The following is a 7139-nucleotide window of genomic DNA, read 5'->3' as shown; positions in this document are numbered from 1 at the left end:
TGATTTGAAAAAAGCTTCAGCATCACTGATGGGCAAGGAGACAATGGGGCTTTCCCAGTTGTGAATGGCAACTCACACTGTCACCTTGAAGATCACAGTGAAAAGAATGTGGCTGCATATTCTCCAGCAACCTCAATGGCCCAGAGAGTGGGTCCCTGGGGAAGTGAACAGCCAGCCCAGTGCACTCAGGGTCCATGAAGGGGTCGAGAGTTTCTTTGGTCTAGGTTTCCACATAGGAAAGAATTTCGGTTTGAAGTTTTGACCTTCTCTATGAAAAAAGACGACACAATAGAAGTACTTTCTGGTTGTGTAATCTAATCAACAGTTGTGTGCAATTATTTATCATATATTATTTTACAGTTTGCTGGACTGAGAATTCCTTGAGGAATTATTATGTCTTAATCATCTTTATGCCCAGTATATCAAACTTAAGTGCGTCAACTTAAGTTTTTAAAATATCTATTCCTTTGTGTCAAGGGTGTTCATTTGTTAGGTATGAACATTAAAAATAAGCCGAAAAGATGGCTGTGCCTGGGTGAGTTGAGCAAAGGCTTGAGTGAGCCCTTGTGTGGCTGAAGAAGACCGAGGAAGATTTCTGGGAGAAGAGGGAAAAGCTCAAGATGGAACATCATGAACCAGATGATACTGTCAAGAAGAACTTAATTGATATTATAATCAGAAAAATCAACCAGCTACTGGAAGCAGAAAGGAATGTGATTAAAAATGGATCAACACATATTGGACTGAATGCTGCTTTCCGTGGCCTAATAGCAAATAGTCTTTTTTAACCCATCTTACCTGTGTCACAGGCTCATACAGCTGGTGGCTTACCAAAGGCAGTGATTCCATTTTTGACGGCACACATATCTTACAAATGTTTTGTGATTTGCATTGTGAAACCTGTACCAGTACGTGAGGTGGATTGGTTGGTCTTGGTTTTGGTGGCCTGCACTGTTTGGTGGTTCTGTGAACATGGCCTAGCAGCCAGATATCACTCAGTCCTGCTGCCCAAGAAAGGAAACATCTTAAATGATTGGACTAGGATTTCTAGGCCTGTCTTTGTTGTTGTTGTTCTTTAGTCGATAAGTCATGTCCAATTCTTTTGTGAATCCATGGACTGTAGCCCGCCAGGCTCCTCTGTCCATGGGATTACCCAGGCAAGAATATTGGAGTGGGTTGCCATTTTCTACTCCAGAGGAATCTTCTCAACCCAGGGATTGAACCTGCCTCTCCTGCATTGCAAGCAGATTCTTTACCACTGAGTCACTGGGGAAGCCCAAGCCTGTCTTTAGAAGGATGTGTTTTCCAATTTTGCTCCAGACTGGGCTGTAGCATCCCAGCTGCAGACAATATGAGCTACTTTCAAAGGTGCTTCAGTTACCTGAAATTGGCCTAGAAATTCAGTGACTGTTAAGCAAATCTGTATACAAAAATAAAACTAAAAATAACCTACATCTAAGTATGAATAGGAGAAGGCAATGGCACCCCACTCCAGTACTCTTGCCTGGAAAATCCCCTGGATGGAGGAGCCTGGAAGGCTGCAATCCATGAGGTCACTGAGGGTCAGACACGACTGAGTGACTTCACTTTCACTTTTCACTTTCATGCATTGGAGAAGAAAATGGCAACCCACCCCAGTGTTCTTACCTGGAGAATCCCAGGGACGGGGGAGCCTGGTGGGCTGCCATCTACGGGGTCGCATAGAGTCGGACACGACTGAAGCAACTTAGCAGCAGCAGCAATAGCAAGTATGAATAAGCAGACATAATTTTTTAAAATATGCCATAATTTTGCTAACCTATTAGGATAATTTCTTAATTTTTAAGTCACTATGAGTCTAAAAATAAAGTGACAGAACCCTCTCTAGACATCCAACACATGGAGCCACTGGACCAACCAGCATCAGTGAGGAAAGCTTCAATACAGGCTCTTGAAGATGGGAGGAAGCAGAGACAGGCAAGCTAGGGGGACAGCTGGTGAAAGCCATGGACTTAGCCAGCATCCAAAATGTTTCAACAGCATTTCTCCAAATATCTGTCTTTTAATGTCCTAAAAACAAAAATATTTTCTCTGTCTATGTCAACTTTTACATTAAACTGAAGTATTTGTTCTACTGCTTAATGAAAGAAAGAATACAAGAACATTACCTGACACCTGGATGACTTAAAACAATTAAATAGGAAATTGATGAAACTATAAACCTAATTGAAAGTGGGCTCCAGACTGAGAATTGCAGTTCAGTCACAATCACAATTCTCCTTTCATTGCAAAGCTTCATTAAATGATGCAGTAGCTACAAAATTTTTATCTAGATTCTAGATAAACTTTCCAGTTTATAAAGCATGCTCACACATATCATCTCAAGTGCCCCCAACAGAAGAATACTATATAATGCCTAGAGAGACACTTGTGGCCTTTATTTTAAGGGACAGAATTACCTTAACCTCATCTTTGGAGACTCATAATTTCACACTACAGATGGAAATCTGAAGGTAGAGAGAAGAACTCCAAATCCTGTGAAATCTAGAAAAAGCCAGACTGACCATACAGATGTCAAGTGTACTCTGGTACTAGGTCTGCATGTACTATCTCATTCCAGCAAGTTCAAACCACAGTTCGCCAAGGGCTGCCTGCATTCCATGATTATAATCCAAGTCGAACTCAAAGCAAGAAAGGCAAACGAGTTTCCACTCTCCCGCATCATCTTCCGTGTGGATGGCACAATGGTATGCCAGGCTATATGCTCTGTATGTTCTCCCCTCCCCGCCTCAGGGCCCACTCCCTATCACCCAATTGCAAACCTCTGTTCTCAGTTTTTAGGGAAACCAAATAGTTGAAACTTGTCTGCATGATAATACACTACTAGAAAAATGTCTACTGTTTCCTTGATGTCTGGCAAATTGAAAGATACTCCTGGTCCTGTTAGCATTGCAGTTTTTGAAAGTTTCTTGCTTCAGATTTGGAAAATGACAAGGAGATCTCAGTAGTTTTCAAAAGTCTCAGAAATAAGTTCTTGTAATGACAGTACCTCTTAAGAGCCTCCATCTTGTCTTCTGCACTTTAGGCTGCACACCCACAAAAAGGACACAATGAGTCCATTCTAACACTCTATTCCTTTTGGTCTCCAATGGGAAGTTAAATTAAGAATATTAAATTCCCATTTTTTTTCATCAAGGAGTTTCATGGCTTCAGCTGTTATATTTAAGTCTTTGATTCAATTTGAGTTTATATATGGTGTGAGAAAATGATCTAGTTTCATTCCTTCACATGTAGCATCCTTTTCTCCCAATACCGCTTATATATTACATCTTCTTTATCCATTCATCTGTTGATGGGCACTTAGGTTGCTTCCATATATTGGCAATTATAAATGGTGCTGCTATAAACATCAGGGTGCCTGCATCTTTTTGAGCTGTCACTTTCATTTTCCCTCAGACATATAGCCATTCATCATGGAGGTGTCTCAAAAAACTAAAAACAGAACTACTCTGTGATTCATATATATACATTTACACACACACACACACACACAGACACACACACACACACACACACACACGGAATGGAATATTACTCAGCCAAAAACAAAAGCAATGGAATTTTGCCATTTGCAACATGAGTGGACCTAAGGATGGATGGAGGGCACTATGTTTAGTGAAATAAGTCAGACAAAGACAAATACTGTATGTTATCACTTATATTGAAATCTAAAAAATAAAATAAACAAATGATTATAACAAAATAGAAACAGACTCACCAATGTAGAGGAACTAGTGTTTGCAATGCGGAAAGTGTAATGGGAGATGGAGAAAACAGGTAAACAGGATTAAGAGGTAAAAACTACCATTTATAAAATATATAAGTTACGAGGCTGTACGTATAGCACAGGGGATATAGTCAATAATTGTATATGTACTTTGGTGCATTATCTGTAGAAATATTGGATAACAATGTTGTACACCTGATGGTAATATAATATTGTAAGCCAACTATAGTTCAATAAAATTTTAAATCCCCTCTATATACTCAAAATTTTGAGGAGCAAATTCAAGATAGAGGCATTAATGACCCTGTTTTCTTTCTTTAGTTGCCCAGGTGTTGAACCTGGGCTGCTTTCAGTCCTACTTTGAACATCTACTTCTTGAGTTTTTCTCACTGTTTATCTGTGATCTCACTGCCATGTCTCACACTTCTCACTATCTGCTCTGGTCCTGGATTGCCTTTCTCAAATAAAGTAAGAGTGAAGTCCTGGTTTTATCCCAGGTCATCAGCCATTATCCCAGGTCTTCTGATAATCTCACTTTTTAATTTATCTATTGATTTACCTTTGGCTGTGCTGGGTCTTCACTGCCGCGTAGGTTGTCTCTAGCTGTGGCAAGCCGGGGCTACTCCCTAGCTGTGGTGCACGGGCTTCTCATTTTGGTGGCTTCTCTTGTTGCAGAGCAGCTGTTGTGGCTCCCAGGCTCTGGAGCATAGTTGTGTCCATAGTTGTGACACATGGGGTTAGTCTCTCCACAGCATGTGTGATCTTCCCGGATCAGGGATCGAACCCATGTCTCCTCCTGGCAGGAGGATTTTTTACTACTGAGCCACCAGGGAAGCCCTCCCAAATCTTACCAAAATGACATTTCCTATTTTAACCACTTCCAGAAAACATGGAGAGAGTTTTTTTTTTTTTTTCCTCAAACCACACAATTTTAAAAATAGTCACCTGTCACTGTTTCTATCTACTTTGTTTTGGTGCAATGGAAATAACGTGCATGGCCCTAAGTTTTATCTTTTTCATGAATAAAGTGGATTCAGTTACCATTGCTCTTCCCACATTCAGTTGGTTTAGATGAAGTAAATATCTTATTGCTGCTTTCCCAACAGACTCTTTGTCTTCTTGGTTAAATATTCAAATTCTTATTCAGATAACCACACCATATTATGACAGGCAATACGTGGTGATTCACTAACAATATGTATCAATATAATCATCAATAAATAATTGTTAGCAACCTCTTACCTTGCATAAGCCTCGCCTAGCATCTTGTCCATATCTAAACCACTCTTTGCTAAAAGTAAGACATGGTGACCAAAAGCCAAGGTCCAAAACTCTTCTCAAGAAGCACAACTCCACTGGGAAGAAGAAGCATGAAGAACAATACAAAAGTGGTTCTAGACCAAAAGCTCAAGTGAACGTTAGAAAATAGGTTGGTAGAAGGAAATGCTTTAAAAATACTTGAGGCAGAATCTTAATTGATATGGCATGGTTATTTCATTACCTCAACCAGCCAATATTTATTGAAAACCTAGGGATAAAGGTGAAAATGGCATAATTTCTGAGTCCAAGAATATCACATTTTAGTGGAAAAAATTGACATCGGAAACAGAAGTCTAGAACCTTCTAAGGCATTTAAGAAAACTATTGTTCTTCCTATTTTGCATGGAATAAAACCAACTAAATCTTCGAAAGAGTGAAGAACTCTGCCAGGATTACAGGACAAATACATAGAAATAAATTGGCCAGGGTCCACACAGAAAGGAGGAAGATGAAGGGAAGTGGTTTTAAAAATGCTTAAGAAGGAGAAATTAGTCATAGACTTCCTCTTATGCACAGGAACTCCTTACAAGTTCCTGATAATATTTTTTAATACATAATGTTGCATTTTAGCCAGATAACTAGAAATAATTTCTTTTGGGCTAGCTGAGTGTTTACCCTGAAAAAGGAATATTAAAGGAATGCAGCACAGTCTCTAATTATTAACTTCGTGAGAAAATAGTAAATACTAGGTATAGTGTTAAGTTGTGTGTGTGGTAAATCAGTATCCCAATTATTTTGAACATATCTCAATTTATTCCTATATCACATGTTATATCAACTCAGACTCTTGGCCCAAAGAAGCCCTGACTAGAAAGTTAAACATAAAAACCCTTAACAAATGCAACAAGAAGTTGTCATTTTTTTTCCCCCTGAGTATACCTTGATACTCTGCAAAAATGCATAGTCCCCACATGAGCTTTTCTGATTTTCTAGGAGATTTCTCTAGATTGTAGTCTTATAGTCTTATTTATCAAAAAACTATATATTGGTGTGTATTCTAGAGTTAGGAATTAAGGTAAACCAACCTGGAAGCTTTTGCATTTAAAGTCCTAAATTAAATAAATTATAAACATAGAATAATATTTCTCTGCCTTTCTTTTTTCAGTTCATTCCCATGATTGTAGTTTATATTCATTTAGTGTTTATGAGTGATCATCCCTGACATTGTGTGGCAAAGATTTGAGTGTGATTTCACACAAACAAGAGTCGTATGTCACGCATACAGCACATACAATGTTTACCTGCTAAAGTTGTTTCTTGAATGACAATTAGAACGCATTATCCTCAGTAGGCATTACATTCATTTATTGATTTTTTTCAAGTATTTATTGAGCTCCTCCTGAGTTCCATGTGCCCATCCACCAACAATGTTTCCCTTCTTCCACGTGGTACAACCCCAAAATTTAGTCTTAATATCTACTCTTGGCCCACATGGCACAGCTGAAACCCAATTGGTTTAAAGCAATGTTGATTTCATTTCCCTTGCAAAGGATTGTTTTCATCTTTCCATCTTTCCATCTCAGCACTGGCCAATGGAAATTGAAAGGAAGCCTGTTGGTGAGGACAGGTTCTGTGAAAGGTTTTTTTTTGCTCTTAAGAGTTGCACAGGGAAGAAGCTGTGTGTGATAGTTTTATGTGTAAATGTGGCTAGGCTATAGTAGCAAGTTATTCAGTTAAATACTTATCTAGGTGTTGCTGTGAAGGTACAACAGATACGGTAACCATCTACCGTCAATTTATTTTAGATAAAGCAAGTTATGTTCGATAATCTGAGTGATTTTTCCAATCAGTTGGAAGATCCCAAGAGCAGAACTGATTTCCTGAGGAAGAGGAAATTCTGCCTGAAGCTTGCAGCATCAGCTCCTGCCTGAGAGCTTCCAAACTTTCCAGCTACCGCAATCACAGAAAACAATTATTTGAAATCTCTCTAGCTAGCTAGCTAACCTTCTGGTTCTGTTTCTTGGAGAACCCTAATACACTGTCCTTTTTTCAGTCTGGAAATCCAGATGAAAGAGTGAAAATATGGAATGAACTTAGGTCTTTTATAATACGA

The 7139-nt window shown here is 38.9% G+C and overlaps 1 pseudogene; it reads left to right on the top strand.

Annotated features, from left to right (window-relative positions):
* LOC102187008 lies at positions 621-1407 on the top strand (annotated as a pseudogene).

This window comes from Capra hircus, chromosome 2 (genome assembly GCF_001704415.2).
Source record: "Capra hircus breed San Clemente chromosome 2, ASM170441v1, whole genome shotgun sequence".
Classification (NCBI taxonomy): domain Eukaryota; kingdom Metazoa; phylum Chordata; class Mammalia; order Artiodactyla; family Bovidae; genus Capra; species Capra hircus.
Note: the sequence above shows the minus strand (reverse complement) of the source record. Positions and strands in the feature narration are given on the sequence as shown.